Source organism: Macaca fascicularis, chromosome 7, assembly GCF_037993035.2.
Source record: "Macaca fascicularis isolate 582-1 chromosome 7, T2T-MFA8v1.1".
Lineage (NCBI taxonomy): Eukaryota > Metazoa > Chordata > Mammalia > Primates > Cercopithecidae > Macaca > Macaca fascicularis.
Genome location: NC_088381.1, coordinates 162,176,909 through 162,196,945, shown reverse-complemented (window position 1 = coordinate 162,196,945; position 20,037 = coordinate 162,176,909). Strand labels below are relative to the sequence as shown.

At 43.1% G+C, this 20,037-nt stretch overlaps 1 long non-coding RNA gene across 1 annotated transcript; it reads left to right on the top strand.

Annotated features, from left to right (window-relative positions):
- Positions 1-7,039: 7,039 nt before the first annotated feature.
- LOC141407322 (uncharacterized) lies at positions 7,040-19,691 on the top strand. The gene is made up of 2 exons (XR_012416087.1): positions 7,040-7,206; positions 19,345-19,691. It is a non-coding gene; the product is annotated as an uncharacterized lncRNA (long non-coding RNA).
- Positions 19,692-20,037: the final 346 nt, after the last annotated feature.

Here is a 20,037-nt window from a genome sequence, read left to right as displayed (position 1 = left end):
CAGACCCTATCTCGAAAAAGGAAAAAAATCTAACTGCTTTAAGAACTTGTATTTATCAAAAAATACCACAAAGACCATGACAAGACAAACTGTAAACTGGGAAAACATATTTACAACCAATTAATCATAGAAGAATTACTGTCCAGATTCAAGAACTTCAAAAAAATCAGAAGACAACTAAATAGAAAAATGGGCAAAATATATAAACAGGCAGTCATTTTACAGAAGAAGAATCACCAATATGAAAAGGAGCTCAATCTCAATAATCCTTAATTAAGAATAATTAACATAACCTTAATAATAATTAAGCTCAACCCTCTCCAATAGAAGTGAAAAGGCAAATTTATAGACCCATCAAACAGGCAAAATTTGAAACATCTGATCACATCAAATGTTTTGCAAATGTCAAGAGGCAGACTTACATACTGCTTGTGGAAGGGTAAACTGGTGCAACCACTTTGGAAAATAACTTGGCATTAACTTGTAAAACACTAGAGAAACTCTTGCACATTTGCACAAAGAGCTATGCACAAGAAGTTTCATAGCAGTACATATTGCAATAGCAAAGGCCTGGAAACAACTCAAACATTTATGGACATTTAAATACTTAAACTAATTGCATTTTACTCAATCAATGGAAAACTGTCAGTGAAAATATACCACAACTACATAATTCAGTGAAGACAAATCTCAGGAACATGTTGAACAACAAATGCAAATTGCCAAAGTTTATCTACATGTGACACCATTTACACAATATTCTGAAACAATAATATATAATATCTATATGTGATTAAAATGACCAAAAAAAGAAGAAGAATGGTAAACACAAAATGTAACCTATTGTTTAGCTCTAGGACTAAGACGTGCTCAGGGAGGGACACACAAAGGGCAGAGGTAATGTGTTATCTTTTGAATTGGTGATACATGAGTGTTTTTTTATTGTTATGCTTAAAATATCCATATGTATTACATATGATTTTTTACACAGGAAATATTTTATAATTTTTTAGATCAGGACAATTAAATGTTTTCCAGTTATAGTTTAGCCACTTCATTTATCCATTCATTCATTCATTCAAAAATATTTCAAGGATTATTGCTATATTATAGGCTTTGTTCTAGGTGTAGGCCTTACTATCAGGTAGCATACATCCTAGTGAGAACAACGAAAATCAATCTAATCCAATAAGCATACAATTAAATATATCATTACAAACTATGATAATTGCTATGGAAAAAATACAGGTAGTTAGACTGATGGAGGAGCATCACCCCACCTACTTTTGCTTAAGTGAGAAAGAAACCTTCTTTGTGTTAAGCCACTGAGAGGTCATGCTTTCTGTTTCTGCAGCATTGGCTATATATCCTGACTAATAGAGATAGCAGGCCACAGAGTGACAACAGGGACCAGGTGGGAAATGATCATAGCTTGGACTAGAGTTATTACTATAGAGGTAGAGAGTTGTGAACAGATTCAAGAGAAGTTTTACAAGTAACTGGGATGATTAGATGGGGGTGGTGGGGGCAGCGTGTGGAGGTCGGGGAGGCAGAGGCAGTGAAGATGACTTCCTAGTTTTTGGCTTGTGGAGATGGATAGATGGAAATATCAGCCACCCAGTGCTCGTTCTGTGCTTTCATTAATGTCTGAGTAGATGGCATTTGCTGACAACTGCCCCAGAGCTCCACGTGGATGTCACAAAGTCTGCCTTCCAAGTCAGCAGCTGTTCTCTGCAATTCTCTTCAGCTTGGATCATAAGTGAACTAGACCAGGCTCCTAGTGGGTCATACTCGTTGGAGTCTACCCAGCACCTGATACAATGGTTTGCACATAGTAAGGGCCCTGTTAATGTTTATTGAGAAAGTGAGAAGAGAAAGAGGGAGGAGGCAGGGAGCAATAAACTGGAATATTAGGAGGCTATCTACCACCCTGGTCCGAGCCACCATTATTTCTCACCTGGATCAAGGGTGCCTCTGCTTTTGCCTTTCCTCTTCTAAAGTTGTCCCCAACATAGCCAACATGAACCTATTAACACAAAAGTCAGACCTAGTCACCATGAGCTTGAAACCAGGGTAGCCAACATGAACCTATTAACACAAAAGTCAGACCTAGTCACTATGAGCTTGAAACCAGGGTTACTTAACCTTGACACCACAGACACTGTGGGCCCGCTAATTGCTGGGGAGGGGAGGAAAATGCTGTCCCCGGTAGAGGATAAAGATATCCTCTACCCACTTAGTGTCATACTGCTCCTCCACCCTCTTTCCCACCACTGTGATGATGAAAAATGTTTCTACAGATTGCCAAATGTCCCCTGGAGACAAAATTCCTCCTTCCTACCCCAAACCCTGCAATTCTCTCCATCTCATGTGGAGAGTGTCCTTCCACATGCCCTCACCCTCTGATCTCATGTCCTCCCATTTCTCCCTCACCCATTCTGCTTCCTTCATGCACACTGGCTGCCTTGCTATTCTTCCAACACTTAAGGTATGATCCAGATCAGAGCCATTGAGCCTGCTAGTCCCTCTGCCTGGAATGCTTTTCCCTTGGATTTTCAAATAACTCATTCCATCACCCGCTTTAGGGTTTTACTCAAATGTCATCTTCTCGATGAGGCCAACTTGGGATGTCTTTCAAGAAATTAAAATCCTGGTGTATTAGTTTGCTAGGGCTGCCATAACAAAATACCACTTACTAGGTGGCTTAAACAACAGAAATGTATTTTCTCACAGTTCTGAAAGCTGGAAGTCCCAGACGAAGGCATCTGCAGGATGGCTCGCCTCCTGTGGCTGCCTTCCTGCCAGGGCCTCACATGGCCTTTTCTCTGGGTGTAGACCTCCCTGGTTTTGTGTCCAAATTTCTTATGAAGACACAGTCCTAATCGACTAGGGCCCATTTTAACTTAATTACCTCTTTAAAGGCTCTATCTCCAAATATAGTCACAATCTGGGGTACTAAGGGTTAGAGCCTCAACACATGAATTATGAGAGGGACACAATTCAGCCCATGGCACCCACCATCACCACCACCAGCAATGATCACTCTACCATTCTGAATATTTTACTTACTCACCTTGTCTATGGTCTTTTTCTCCTCCAATAGAATGCTGTGTTCCATAAAGGCAGGGATTTTTTGTCCATTTTATTCACCACTGCATTGCCAGAATCACGCCTGGCACATAACGGATGCTTGTTAACTATTTGTTACAGTAATGAATAGACATAGCTCCTCCACTTAACTTCTCTGAGACTCAGCTCCCTCTGTCAAATAAGGGAATTAGGCTAGATAAGACAGAGCAAGAATTATGTTTTATTTAAATCTGACTGCCAACGTAGCTGGGTTACCTAGAAAACAGTCTGCGGTGAAGCTTAGGTGTTAATGCTTTCTGGCGCTGGGGGAGGCAGGGGGAGAGTGGGGGTACAATCCCAGGGCAGCTGGAGTGAGGGAGAGTGCAGCGAGATGGGGCAGGAAGGGAAGCAAATACAGGGCACTGTGCTGCCCACCAAGCCTCAGTTTACCAATAGGCACTGCCAGATGTCTGGCCACACAGGACATCTCGAGGCAGGCCTGGGAAATGCTCATGAGAAGGAGGCCTGTCAGGCTTCCTGCCACCTCCCGTTGGTCAGAGTTGGCTTCTCAGCGACTAACTCCCTTGCACTGGAATTGTCTCACCTGGCTCAGCAGGCTCTGGGGCTCAACCCCTCAGGAGGAGGGCTGCCTCCAGCCAGGAAGTAGATGGAGGAGCCTGAAGGGGTCAGCCTCAGGCTGCAGGGACCTGAGGAAGGAGGGTCAGGAAGACAGCAGCCCTGATCCCTGTAGTCTGGGCAAATGACTCTGAGCCTAGGAGACAGGGGAAACCCAGAGACTCTGAGATGCCCAGGATGTGTCCAAGACAGGTGAGATGGGGGAAAGGAGTCAGTGAGGGGAACAGCAGAGGCATCTGGAACAGAAGCCATGATAAAGCTGGTCAGAAGCACAGGTGGGCTCCAGCAGTTGAGGAGGGAGCTCAGGTGAGCACAGTAGAGCGGGCCGGCACTTGGGTAGGCAGCCTGGACCCAAGGAGCTGGCTTTGTTTGTTTGAAGTCCTGACAGAGGGTCCATGTCCCCGGCAGCCTGGTCTCGTGAAACTGCTCTAGCAGGGACCTTGAAGAGGGAGCCCAGCTTCATTTCCTGCCGAGTGGGACTCCAGGTGTCTGCAGCCAGGGAAGAGGCTCTGATCTCGCCTGGCAGCCGAGCTGCTTCATTAGCAACAGGCTGTGGCCGCCCAGCTTCCCCGACTCCCACCCCCCACCCCTCCCCGCCCCGCTAGCCTCCCCATCAGCCGCCTCAGCCGCTCATGTGCTCCTCACTTTGCAAACTTCCTAAACTCGGCCGCCCCCTCAGCTGTCTCTGAAGGGGGAGAGGGCGTTTGCTGCCACCACTCCCCTTCTCCGGGAAGGGGTGTTGTATTCTCCTGTGTGGGCTGTGTGTGTTGGGCTGCGCCTCGACTCGAGGGCAGATTCCTCCCTCCAGAGGTGATGATACGCGCCGAGAGCAGATTGCACATTTGTCTCCTGGGAGGCAGTGGGCGAGGGAAGCAGAATGCGCTGTGTGAGCGTGGGGAGGGGGTGCCTGTAGAACCGTGAGGGGGTGATGGGCTCGGAGCGCAGGGAGTGTGTATGACTGTCGCTGCTGGCTGCCTGCAGAGGCAGCGGGAGACTGATTATAGGGCTGGGTCCCGTGGCTCTGGATGTGGGTGCGAGAAGCTGCATTTGCACTTGCCTGTCAAGGTGGGGGTGATGGTTGCCCTGGTGACTAGGCTGGGAAGTGGGTTGGTCTTGCCGACAAATGCTGGAAGGAAAATATGACAAGCACCTTTTAGGGATTTTCTCTTTTCTTTTTCTTGATTGGAGCACCAGTTCGATAGAGCCCTGGGATCATAAATGAAGGACAACTTTCAGTGGTTGGACCCACCATATCCTGTTCTGGTTCCCTGAGAAAACCCCACAGCACCTGCTCGGAGCCCACTGAGCTGGCATAGAAGGCCTGGATCCTAATCCTAACTGGTTCGCCCTGGAACCTGGGACAAGTGGCTCCCGCCCTCTAGTCCTCACTTAGACCAGGAACCCTCCAGGACCTCTTTGTGTTCTGATTCCTGGACCTCACCCCCAGACAATGTGATTAGTAGGTCCACAGCTGGGCTTAAGAATCTGCATTTTAGCCATTCCACCCGCTGCACCTCCTACATACACTGGACCTGCGTTTCAGAGCCACTGTAATCTGCCATTAAAAGTTCTGGCTTTGGGATCTGACAGGACAATCTATCTGTAGCCTATCTAGGCCTCAGTTTCCTCATCTGTATAGTGGAGGAAAAAGGACGCCCAACCATGCAGTTACTGTGAGGATCAGATGAGATAAGGCCACAAGCATAGCACAGAGTCTGGCACCTTGGGGCAGGGGAGTCCAGTAAATGTCAGGCTTTCAGCTTATTATTCTATCTGAACCTGTAGTGTCTCTACTACCCTCTCCCCTTCCCAGTAGCCCCTCACCAGGCACATCCCACATCCAGGAAAATGGTTTCTGCAGTAAGCGAGAATCAGTCAGGTTAGAACTTAGGCAGAGGAGGAGGAGGCAGTGCTCACAGCTGGGGCACTCACACCCGAGTTCCAGCTCCATTTAATCTGTTGCCATGACAATCGCAGCTTCACCAACCTCTGTAGGGTAAAATGACTTCCTTCAACATCCAAATGCTCTGGATGTCTGTGGTCATTTTACCAAAGGCACTAGGAGATGGCAGGGATACACACCTCTCTCATCCCGACCCTATCATCATTTCAGTTCTCATCTCGGGATATACTGAGGGCTTCTGGACAACAAGGACTTGGCTGAATTTTGCTTCAAAGCCCCAGCACCTAATGCAGTGCCTAGCATACAGTAGGCAGATGACAAATGCTGGTTGAATGAATAAATGCAGTGCAAATCTGCTTTTCTTAATCAACAATGCACTTCATTTAGTAGAGGGATGAAATAGAATTAGGACTCCAGGCATCTGTTACTTGATTTCTTCCCCACTTACCTTTTTTGAGAGAACTGCATTTCAGCCCCTGTAAATGGCATTCAGTCCCCTTGGCATTAGTACTAGATCCCCCTAGGAAAGCCCAGGGCACGCAGATACAGCCCACCAGACCCTCAAACTTTTGAAGTAGTGTTTCCTCAGCATATTTGTTCGTACAAGCTCTTCTGAACCTTACTGGTTATTGATATATCAAATTTCGTATGCAACAAGAATCAATATTCCCCTTGCAGGGCCCTGCTTCCTCTGAACATGAATTCTTCATGTCTCATCACTTCCCATCTCCTTCTCTCTAGCAAAAAATGGAATTGATGAAACTCAAATCTACTCAGAATTGCAGATGATTAACCAATCTCATATAAGAAAAGAAGATTAGGCCAGGCTCGATGGCTCACACCTGTTATCCCAGCACTTTAGGAGGCTGAGGCAGGCGGATCACTTGAAGTCAGGAGTTCGAGACCACCCTGCCCAACATAGTGAAGCCCTGTCTCTACTAAGAATACAAAAATTAGCCGGATGTGGTGGTGTGCACCTGTAATCTCAGCTACTGGGGAGGCTGAGGCACTAGAATCACTTGAACCCAAGAGGTGGAGGTTGCAGCCAGCCGAGATCGTGCCACTGCTCTCCAGCCTGAGCAACAGAGTGAAACTATGTCTCAAAAAAAAAAAAAAAAGATAAGAAAAGATTAAAACTCTTGACTCAGGAGCTTTTTTGAACAAAATTATCTGAGGGATTAATATATCTGTGTTGTCTACAATTAGTAGCTTGAGCTTTGGTTAATGAGGCCTGTGATTAAGAAGTAACATTTGTTTATTCATTAACCAAGTATTTATTGAGTACTTCCTATGGCCAGGCAGGGCCAGCTGCATAGGTAAATGACCTGGGCAGTTGTACAGGGTCCAGAGCTCAGAGGGGCCCTGAACTTGGTTTCCTGTTGTGGCCATCTTGAAATTCTCAACAATTTTATCTTTGAACTTGTGTTTTGCAAGTAAAGCCCTACGCTGAAGCATGTCTGTGAGCTGAGGAGGGAAGTACAAGGCGTGTCCACCTTTCCTCACTGCCAGTTACACAGAGTGTTCACCATCCTCCGTGAACGTGGAGTTCTGGGGACCCACAGGCATGGGAGTTCAGAGAAGCTCAAAGTGAGTCCAAGGTAAGTGTGTTCTGGCCAGAGCCCGAAATTTCTATTCAAACTGGGAGACTTGCTTCAAACACAGAAAGAAGGCAATGGTATTCTAACCCACACCATGGCAAGATGCCCCATCACATCCTTCCTTACTGGTGCTGCTTCCCTGCATTGGCCAACCACACCCACTAAAGATGATGCTTAGAAGGAAAGGGGAGAGAAGGGTCCCAGAGCTTGTATTCCTTTCAGTCCTCCCTACTCCCCTCAAGAGGAAGGCAAAGAGTGCTGATGAAATGTGCACATATCAAGAAGTGAAAGGAAAACAGATTCGCTTGTTTTTGGCAGCATTTCAAACAGTGTCCTGGTAAGAATAAAATGCATAGGCACATGCAAACTACAAAATTCTGTGGTTGCATAAACAAGTTTAATGCACTCATGTTTACGTTTAAAAATGGCATTGTATAACATAAAGACGAATGCTGAAATTCATGTTAATAAGTTTTTAATTTTTCTTTACTTACAACATTAAATAATATATAAAATATACAAGATAAACTGAGAGAGAAAGACACCAGGGAAGATAGGAAAATGCTTTCTATTTTAGTTTCTCTAATGATATATATATATATACACACACACATATTTTTGCTTTTTGAGCAAGGAACCTCACATTTTTATCTTGCACTGGGACCCACAAATTATGTAGCCAACCCTGGGGTCGCAAGTTGGAAACACATGCTTATCTCCAAAAAGCTAATTTCTTCTTTCTTTCATTATTCTGAAAAATGTTTCAATCCTCACAGAGCAAGCAAATAAACAGTTTTAAAGGAAATGAAAAGGAGTAAATAACTGACTTTCATAGAGTTGATGAGGATCAAATGAGTTAGTACAAGTCAAATGTTGAGGACAGCATTTGCAGCATAGAAAGTGTTATCCTAAGGATGTCTTGGTCCATCTGTGTTGCTATAAAGGAATACCTGAGGCTGGGTGATTTATAAAGGAAAGAGGTCTATTTGGCTCACAGTTCTGAAGGCTGTACAAGAAGCATGGCACATGCATCTGCTTTTGGTGAGGGCCTCAGGCTGTTCCCACTCATGGCAGAAGGAAAAAGGGAGCCCATGTGTGCAGAGATCACATGAGAGGAAGCAAGAGAGAGAGGAAAGATGCCAGGCTCTTTTGAACGATCAGCTTTGACAGGAACTAATACAGTAATAACTCGTTACCACATGCATGGCACCAAGTCGTTTGTGAGTGACCTACCCCCTGATCAAATACCTCCCATTAGGCCCCACCTCCAACATTGTGGATCAAATTTCAATATGAGTTTTGGAGGGGACAAACAGCCAAACTATAGCAAAGGGTTTGCTAATATTATTGTTCATTCCAAGGAAGAGAAAACTTCCCTCATCCATTGGCTTCTGAGGATGGGGTTCTGGGTTTCTTAGGCCAGTACAATATTTTGTTTTGTTTTGGAATTTGAATTTCAAAACTATGAAGGGGAACAGCGCTGCCCAGTTGCCTCCGGCCTTACTACTGCTGGTTGGGGTATAACCTGGCCATGCCACCCACTTGTTTATTGCAGCTTCATTCATCAGTTTCTTCAACAAGCAGAGTGGAAGGCTGTTTTTAGTTCCTGTCCTGCATGCTCTGCTCTGTTGCATAAAGGAAATGACCCCTTTATTCAACCCCAATGCAAACCCTGTTTCAATCTAGCAAAAATATTTCTAAAGCTTTGTTCTACTCACTTAGCATCATGCTTGGAACTAAGAGAGAACAAAAGGCATCTAAATGAGGTACAGCCCTTGCCTAGATGAGCTTATGATGTAAGACAAGAAACAACATGCACAAACTGTTAAGTATAGCTGCATATAATGCAAATATATGTGGCTTAAAACCAAAACTGATTGTAGTTACTCAGAAATTACTTCTGGGTCAGGGCAGGAGTGGGAGGGGAGGAGAAATTGTGTGATATAACTTAAATCCATGGATAAATTAAATCTTAATACCCATTAACTCCTTTCCCTTATAAAAGACAGGAAGGGCAGGGAATCGCACCTAAGGTAACTGTTTGCTGTTCAAGGAGGTTGCATGAATGAATCTTTGGCCATGAAGATATTCCCTGAGTCATCAGGAGGCAGAGAGAAAAGTCTTTCCCTGTGAGGGAAAGAAGATGCCCAAAACACAAGGAAGGCGTCAGAGTGGAAAGAATTAAGGATGGTGGCTGGGTGCAGTGGCTCACATCTGTAATCCCAGCACTTTAGAAGGCCGAGGCAGGCAGATCACTTGAAGTCAAGAGTTCGAGACCAGCCTGGCCAACATGGTGAACCCTACTTCTACTAAAAATACAAAAAATAATCCCATTGAAAAGTGGGCTAAGAACATGAATAGACAATTCCCAAAAGAAGATTTACAAATGGCCAAGAAACATATTTTAAAAAGCTCAACATCACTAATGATCAGGGAAATGCAAATCAAAACCAAAATGTGATATCACCTTGCTCCTGCAAGAATGGCCATAATCACAAAATCAAAAAACAGTAGATGTTGGCATGGACGCGGTGAGCAGGGAACACTTCTACACTGCTGGTGAGAATGTAAACTAGTACAACCACTATGGAAAACAGTGTGGAGATTCCTTAAAGAACTGAAAGTAGAACTACCATTGGATCCAGCAATCCCAGTACTGGGTATCCACCCAGAGGAAAAGAAATCACTATATGAAAAAGATACTTGCACACGGATGTGTGTAGCAGCAATTGCAAAATCGTGGAACCAACCCAATGCCCATCAATTGATGAGTGGATAAAGAAACTGTAGTATATATATACAATGGAATACTACTCAGCCATAAAAAGGAATGAATTAATGGCATTCGCAGCAACCTGGATGAAATTGGAGACTGTTATTCTAAGTGAAGTGACTCAGGAATGGAAAACCAAGCATCATATGTTCTCACTGATATGTGGGAGCTAAGCTAGGAGTACGCAAAGGCATAAGAATGGTACAATGGACTTTGGAAACTTGGGAGGAGGAGTGTGAGGGGTGCAAGGGATAAAAGATTACAAAAAAGGTTCAGTGTATACTGCTCAGGTGATAGGTGCACCAAAATCTCACATCACTAAAGAACTTATGTAACCAAACACCACCTGTACCCCCATAACCTATGGGGAAACATTTAAAAAAATGAAAAATATTTATAGATGTCAAAAATGTAAATAAAAATAAATTAGCCAGGCATAGTGATGTACACCTGCAGTCCTAGCTATTCAGGAAGCTGGAGAATCTCTTAAACCCAAGAGGCAGAGTTTGCAGTGAGCCGAGACTGTGCCATGGCACTCCAGCCTGGGTGACAGAGCAAGACTCTGTTTAAAAAAAAAAAAAAGAGATAGACTTAAGGATGGTGATGTCTAATATTCAATATGAAGTTATTTGCATTGCTGAGTGGTAAAGGCCCCTCTTTTGCCAGTAAATCTCAAGACAATTGGCCCTAGAGACAAAGACACTGTGTCCCATGAGTGGGGCTTCTTCACTGTGAAGAATCACTTTCTCATTTTTACTTCTCCCAGAGTGTCTGGCACTTGGCAAGAAATTGATGACTATTTATTATAAGAGAGATTTTTAAAAAGGAGAAATATTTAATGAATAGACGATTAGAAAGTGAATGATGGTCGACTACCACAAATTTCTCTAACCTCACATCTGGGTACAACTGGAAAGACAGGATGCACACGAGGAGGGCGCTGCCCCAGGATGTGGCTTGGAGCAAGAGGTGGCGCAGGGCTTCTGTTCCTTTGTATTTGGAGGCCAGCTTATAAATAGATGCCATGGCCCCAGAAACTCAAAATGCCTCAGAAGTCAGCCTATGTCAGAACGGCTCACCTTCAGGATGAAACTGAGTGAGCCAATGTACAAATGCTTCTACACAATTTCTCAGCAAGACTATGCAGAGATCGTTAAAGCCATGCCCTGGGATAGTGTTTGTCTTGGCAAACAGAGCTATCAGCAGTCCGCTGCCACCTGTTTCACCACAATACCCGCTGATGCTCCTTCCTGGCTCACACTGGCTCAGTTTCATAAGAGGGGGCAGCTCTGTTTCTCTCCCTGTGTCACCACAATAATTATTGAGAACAATAATTTGAACAATGAGAACTTATAATTCTCTAGTAACATGCAAAAGTAGTGTCATTTACAGAAAAAAAAATCTCCTGAATATTGGGTAACAGAAACCACATGTTCTGCTTCAGTTTTCATGGCAAACTTAAACCTTGGTGGTGAATGGCATTAGAGCCATTCATTCATACATTCATTCATTCATTCAGCACATACTAATAAGGCAACAGTGACACAGCAGGCAGAGTGCACAGTGGAGACTAGTCTAGCTTTATTCCCTCCTACTTCTTGATCCGGAGAGAAAGCCTGCCAGAACAGTGACCATCTGACGCTGAAGTTTGGGGGAGTGATAACATACATCACAGACACCCAAGAACACCCTTGCTACCATCTTTTAGGAGTCACACTCTGATGGTTTAAGTCTCAAACCAGAAACCTCCTACAAATACCATACACATGACAGAGTGGGTGGATTTCAGGCTTAATCCTAGTCCTGCCCCTCACTAGCTGTGTGACCTTGGACATGTTCTTCTCCTCTCTGAGCCTCTACCGCAGGAGATAAAATGGAAATAGAGCATGTTCACTAATATCACTGAAGCAACAGAAAATAGGAGGGATTGATGAATTTAGAAACTAAGACAGCTCTTAAGAATAGCTATTCTATGCTACTCCAGGAAAATTGTTCTAACTCAAAGAATATATTAATGACAAGTATAAGCAGATAATATTAGTTCCTCTTAAAATTAGCTCTAGAACCATGAAACAGTTTCAGGAATACTACAGCCTTTCAAAGTCTTTGTTAGATAACTACATTGCAGTAGACCCTGGAGAACTCAACGCATGCACAAAATGTCCATCCACATTCAACAGTAACTGCAGCTCTTTATAACACATGAACCTGGACACAAACAAGACCTACTTAACACAGTTTCCAGTTTGTTGCTAAGTAACCACTACTGCCTGGTATGAGTGTGTGAGCGCTCTGTTTCTTGTGTCAACTCATTATGCCAACATAATAGGGTGAACTTAACATGGAGAATGGAATGTGAGATTTCATTTTTCATCACCTATACAGTTAGTCTATTATTGTTCAGTCATCTAAAGAGTGTTTTCTAGAACAAGGTGAAAGAACAGAGAGGGCAAAGAAGAACTGAGAGCATACAGGAGGGAGGAGGTAAATATGATTCTTCACGTGGCAATACACAGAGGTCCACCAATGACCACACTTAAACCAGGTGGCAGTCTATCATCTTTGTCTTTTTTTCTTGTCAAATACTGTGTTGTCACCTGGTCGAGTATGAGCCACTAAGACTTGGTGCCATAATATACATTGACCAGTAGAGTGAGGGGCAATATTTACACAGTGACTGTCACAGTCATCCTAAGCCACTCCCCACTCCCAGCCCAAGGAGCACCAAGGCCATTGGGATTATGGTGGCATTCTCCTCCCTGTGGAGTGAGAAGGTAAGAGGTGATTGGCATTTCCTCCTAGTAGCTCTGACCCACTGTCCAGCTGGTCCAGACAGCTGGGCATCCATGCACCTGTTGCTGGCTGTAGCTTCCCAGAGTCCTGCAACTACCCTGGAGTCCAGAAACACTCTAGGTGGCTTCTTTCTGAGCTGCTGAAGAATGTTTTGTGAATCACTTCTCTTAGGAAAGCAAATGGTCCTGAGGTAACTCCAAATTATTTTCCTCCAACTTTATTGAGATATAACTGACAAATAAAAATTGTATGGACCATGTGATTTTTGATAAATATATATACATTATGAAATGATTACACAATCAAGCTAATTAAGGTATCTATAAGATCAACTCCTATATGGTAGCAGCATGGAGAAGTGCAGAGCAAAGGGGAGTGGGGAAAAGTCCCTTATAAGATCTCATGAGAATGCACTATAATGAGAACAGCATGAAGATAACCAGCCCCATGATTCAATTACCTTTCACCGAGCTCCTCCCACAACAAATGGGGATTATGAGTACTACAAGTTGAGATTTGGGTGGTGACACAGCCAAACCATGTCATTCTACCCCCACCCCAGCCAAATCTCATGCTCTCACATTTTTAAACACAATCATGCCTTCCCAACAGTCTCCCAAAGTCTGTAGGGCAGATTAGAGAAAAAAGAATGAAAAGGAATGAACAAAGCCTCCAAGAAATATGGTAATATGTGAAAAGACCAAACCTATGTTTGATTAGTGTACCTGAAAGTGATGGGGAGAATGGAACCAAGTTGGAAAACACTCTTCAGGATATTACCCAGGAGAACTTCCTCAACCTAGCAAGACAGGCCAACATTCAAATTCAAGAAATACAGAGAACACCACAAAGATACTCCTTGAGAAGAGCAACCCCAAGACACATAATTGTCAGATTCGTCAAGGTTGACATGAAGGAAAAAATGTTAAGGGCAGTCGGAGAGAAAGGTCGGGTTACCCACAGACAGAAGCCCATCAGACTAACAGCAGATCTCTTGGCAAAAACCCTACAAGCCAGAAGAGAGTGGGGGCCAATATTCAACATTCTTAAAGAAAATAATTTTCAACCCAGAATTTCATATCCAGCCAAAATAACCTTCATAAGCGAAGGAGAAATAAAATCCTTTACAGACAAGCAAATGCTGAGATTTTGTCACCACCAGGCCTGCCTTAGAAGAGCTCCTGAAAGAAGCACTAAATATGGAAAGGAAAAACCGGTACCAGCCACTGCAAAAACATACCAAATTGTAAAGATCATTGACACTATTAAGAAACTGCATCAACTAACAGGCAAATTAACCAGCTAGCATCATAATTCACACAACAGGATCCAATTCACACATAACAATATTAACCTTAAATTTAAATGGGCTAAATGCCCCAATTAAAAGACACAGACTGCCAAATTGAGTAAAGTGTCAAGACCCATTGGTGTGCTGTACTCAGGAGACCCATCTCATGTGCCAAGACACACATAGGCTCAAAATAAAGGGATAGAGGAATATTTACCAAGCAAATGGAAAGAAAAAAAAAAAGCAGGGGTTGCAATCCTAGTTTCTGATAAAACAGACTTTAAACCAACAAAGATCAAAAAAGACAAAGAAGGGCATTACATGATGGTAAAGGGATCAATGCAACAAGAAGAGCTAACTATCCCACATATATATGCACCCAAAACAGGAGCACCCAGATTCATAAAGCAAGTTCTTAGAGACCTACAAAGAGACTTAGGCTCCCACACAATAATAGTGGGAGACTTCAACACCCCCACTGTCAATATTAGACAGATCAATGAGACAGAAAATTAACAAGGGTATTCAGGACTTGAACTCAACTCTGGACCAAGTGGACCTAATAGACATCTACAGAACTCTTTACCCCAAATCAACAGAATATACATTCTTCTCAGCACCACATCACACTTATTCTAAAATTGACCACATCATTGGAAGTAAAACACTCCTTAGCAAATGCAAAAGAATGGAAATTGTAACAAACAGTCTCTCAGACCACAGTGTAATCAAATTAGAACTCAGGATTAGGAAACTCACTCGAAACCACACAACTACATGGAAACTGAACAACCTGCTCCTGAATGACTGCTGGGTACATATCAAAATTAAGGCAGAAATAAATAAGTTATTTGAAACCAATGAGAATAAAGACACAATGTACCAGAATCTCTGGGACACAGCTAAAGCAATGTTTAGAGATAAATTTATAGCACTAAATGCCCACAGGAAAAACCCTTCAAAAAAATCAATTAATCTGGGAGCTAGTTTTTTGAAAAGATTAACAAAACGGATAGACCGCTAGCCAGACTAACAAAAAAGAAAAGAGAGAAGAATCAAATAGACACAATAAAAAATGATAAAGGGGATATAACCATTGATCCCACAGAAATACAAACTGTCATCAGAGAATACTATAAACACTCTACACAAATAAACTAGAAATCTAGAAGAAATGGATAAATTCCTGGACACGTACACCCTCCCAAGACTAAACCAGGAAGAAGTTGAATCCCTGAAAAGACCAATAACAAGTTCTGAAATTGAGACAGTAATTAATAGCCTACCAACCAAAAAAAAAAAAACCCAGGACCAGACAGAGTCACAGCCAAATTCTACCAGAGGTACAAATAGGAGCTGATACCATTCCTTCTGAAACTATTCCAAACAATAGCAAAAGAGGGACTCCTCCCTAACTCACTTTATGAGGCCAGCATCATCCTGATACCAAAACCTGGCAGAGACACAACAAAAAATTAAAATTTCAGGCTGATATCTCTGATGAACATCAATGTGAAAATCTTCAATAAAATACAGGCAAACCTAATCCAGCAGCACATCAAAAAGCTTATCCACCACAATCAAGTCCCCTTCATCCCTGGTATGCAAGGCTGGTTCAACATACGCAAAGCAATAAACATAATCCATCACATAAACGGAACCAATAACAAAATCACATGATTATCTCACTAGATGCAGAAAAGGCCTTCGATAAAATCCAACACCCCTTTATGCTAAAAACTCTCAATAAACTAGGTATTGATGGAACATATCTCAAAATATTAAGAGCTATTCATGACAAACCCACAGTCAATATAATACTGAATGGACAAAAGCTGGAAGCATTCCCTTTGAAAACCAGCACAAGACAAGGATGCCCTCTCTCACCACTCCTATTCAACACAGTACTGGAAATTCTGGCCAGGGCAATCAGGCAAGAGAAAGAAATAAAGGTATTCAAATAGGAAGAGAGGAAGTCAAGTTGTCTCTGTTTGCAGGTGACATGATTGTATATTTAGAAAATCCCATCGTCTCAGCCCCAAATCTCCTTAAGCTGATAAGCAACTTCAGCAAAGTCTCAGGATACAAAATCAATGTGCAAAAATCACAAGCATTCTTATACATCAGTAACAGACAGACAGAGAGCCAAATCATGAGTGAACTCCCATTCACAATTGCTACAAACAGAATTAAATACCCAGGAACACAACTTAGAAGGAATGTGAAAGACCTCTTCAAGGAGAACTACAAACCACTGCTCAAGGAAATAAGAGAGGACACAAACAAATGGAAAAACATTCCACGCTCATAGAAAGGAAGAATCAGTATTGTGAAAATCGCCATACTGACAAAAGTAATTTATAGATTCAGTGTTATCCCCATCAAGCTACCATTGACTCTCTTCACAGAATTAGAAAAAAAAAACTACTTGAAATTTAATATGGAACCAAAAAAAGAGCCCGTATAGCCAAGACAATCCTAAGCAAAAAGAACAAAGCTGGAGTCATCAATCTACCTGAATTCAAACTATACTACAAGGCTACAGTAACGAAATCAGTGTGGTACTGGTACCAAAACAGATATATAGACCAATGGAACAGAACAGAGTCCTCAGAAATAATGTCACACATCTACAACCATCTGATTTTTGACAAACCTGACAAAACCAATGGGGAAAGGATTCCCTATTTAATAAATGGTGTCGGGAAAACTGACTAGCCATATGCAGAAAACTGAAACTGGACCCCTTCCTTACACCTTATACAAATATTAACTCAAGATGGATTAAAGATTAAATGTAAGACCTAAAACCATAAAAACCCTAGAAGAAAACCTAGGCAATACCATTCAGGACATAGGCGTGGGCAAAGACTTCATGACTAAAACACCAAAAGCAGTGGTCACAAAAGCCAAAATTGACAAATGGGATCTAATTAAACTAAAGAGTTTCTGCACAGCAAAAGAAACTATCATCAGAGTGAACAGGGCAACCTACAGAATGGGAGAAAATGTTTGCAATCTATCCATCTGACAAAAGGCTAATATCAAGAATCTACAAGGAACTGAAACAAATTTATAAGAGAAAAACAACCCCATCAAAAAGTGGGCAGAGGATATGAACAGACACTTCTCAAAAGAAGACATTTATGCGGGAAACAAACATATGAAGAAAAGCTCATCATCACTGGTCATTAGAGAAATGCAAATCAAAACCACAATGAGATACCATCTCACACCAGTTAGAATGGCGATCATTAAAAAGGCAGGAAACAACAAAGGCTGGAGAGGATGTGGAGAAATAGGAATGCTTTTACACTGTTGGTGGGAGTATAAATTAGTTCAACCATTATGGAAGACAGTGTGGCGATTCCCCAAGGATCTAGAACTAGAAATACCATTTGACCCAGCAATCCCATTACTGGACATATACCCAAAGGATTATAAATCATTCTACTATAAAGACATATGCACGCATATGTTTACTGCAGCACTAATCACCATAGCAAAGACTTGGAACCAACCCAAATGCCCATCAATGATAGACTGGCTAAAGAAAATGTGGCACATATACACCATGGGATACTATGCAGCCATAAAAAGGAAAAGTTCATGTCCTTTGCAGACACATGGATGAAGCTGGAAACCATCATTCTCAGCAAAGTAATACAGGAACAGGAAACCAAACACTACATGTTCTCACTCATAAGTTGGAGTTGAACAATGAGAACACATGGACACAGGGAGGGGAACATCACACACTGGAGCCTGTTGGGGGGTGAGGGGCTAAGGGAGGGATAGCATTAGGAGAAATACCCAATGTAGGTGACAGGGTGATGGGTACAACAAACCACCATGGCACATGTATACCTATGTAACAAACCTGCACGTTCTGCACACGTATCCCAGAACTTAAAGTATAATTAAAAAAAAAAAAAAAAAAAAAAACCATCAGATCTCATGAGAACTCACTTGCTATCATGAGAACAGCATGGAGGAGACCACCCCCATGATCCAATCACCTCCCACCAGGTCCCTCCGTCAACACTTGGGGATTATGGGATTACAACTCAAGATGAGATTTGGGTGGAGATAGCCAAACCATATCACCCATCTTTCTGCACACGGTCTGTTCCAGTCTTCTACACTTTTCTGTGTTTTATGTCTCCTTTTTAAATGTGGAGGGGAATATAGTATAATAGAAAGCTCACTGCATTTGGAATTGAGTCCCAGCTTTGCCAACTATTAGCTGTGTGACCTTGGACAAGTTACTTAATCTCTCTGGGCCTCAGTTTCCTCATCTGTAAAAAAGAGACAATAATGCCTACCTTGCAAAATTACGATGATTACTAGAGGTAATGGGCATAAATGCAGTGGCACGCAGGGAGCCACCCTTGGTGCTAATGAGCAATAAGTCCTCTTCTGCTGGCCTGGCCTTCTCTAAGGTCATAATTACAGACAGCCGGCTGGCTGCAGCAGTTGCAGAATGGCACTGACTTCCTTCTTACCCCAATCCTGTCTGAACATGCAAACCCCTCCTACCTACTTTGCACAGTTGCTCCATTCTAGCACACGCAAAATGCTACCTACTCGCCATTGTTGGTTCATGAGACGAATGGTCACTTTAATCCAGGGATATTGTTTGCTGGGCCTTTCAAGTAAGTGTTTCCTCTTCAAGCCACTTCCTCCATGGGGCCCAGTTCAAAACCATCTCCCCTCGGGAAGCCCTTCCTCATCTTTTCAATCAGAAGTTCTCTAGGCCAGGCATGACGCATTGCCCCTGTGATGCCAGCACCTGGGGAGTCTGAGGCAGGAGGATCACTTGAGCCCAGGAGTTCAAGACCAGCCTGGGCAACATAGTGAGACCCTGTCTTTAAAAACAAAAAAATAGAAAAGATTAGCCAGGCATGGTGGTATGCACCTGTAGTCCCAGTGACTCAGGAGACTGAGGTGAGAGGATCACTTGAGCCCAGAAGCTTGAGGCTGTAGTGAGCTGTGATTGCACCACTGGACTTTAGCCTGGGTAACAGTGAGACCCTAGCTCATAAAAAAAGGTTCCCTGGAATGCTTCCGAATCCACCTCACTCTATGTGTCCTTTGCTTGTGGCCCTGAGAGAATTAGATGAGTTATCCTATGAAAAGGCCTTAGAATAATTCCTGGCACAGAGCCAGTCCTGTGGACATGTTGGCCATTATTATCCTCTATCCTTGTCCTCCCTTGCCCACTGTGTTGGATGCCACCACAGGTCCCTCCCACTCCACTCTGTGCCATCTCTGTCCACAGGGGTTGACCTCCAGGAACTGCATCAGGAGGCCCCCTGGCCTCTAACTTCCTGTTGGCTTCAGCTAAGGAGAAAGGAGGAACGCTGAGAGCGGATGGACGGGAGGAGGGAGGAGCATGTTGTCAGTGTACTGTGTTTTTCCAGTGTCTTCTCTGTGGGCTGCTGAGGGCCTGAAGCTCCCTCCTCACAGCTCTCTCACTCTCCAAATCCTGATGTGACCAGCTCCACCCCCTCCCTCCCCCAGGCTCCCTGATGTTGCCAGCCCCAAAGTATTCACTGCCTTTGTGGTTCCCCCACACCTGTCCTCGACTGTGTAGATGTTCTCTTCATTAAATTCTCCTGAACTGTCCCAGATTGACTCTGCCATCTGTTTCTTGCCAAGACCCTAATTGAGACACCTACTTTCTAAATATTAAACCTAACCATGTTTCGGGCTTTTTTTTGTCAAATGTCATAGGTTGTTCAGGTTCCTTGAGGCTCCTCTGGATGTATTTTTTACAAGACTATTTTAAATATACATATATATATATATATACACACACACACACTTTTTTTTTTTTTTTTTTTTTTTTTTGAGACAGAGCCTTGCTCTGTCACCCAGGCTGGAGTGCAGTGGCATAGTCTTGGCTCACTGCAACCTTCGCCTCCCAGGTTCAAGTGAGTCTCCTGCCTCAGCCTTCTGAGTAGCTGGGATT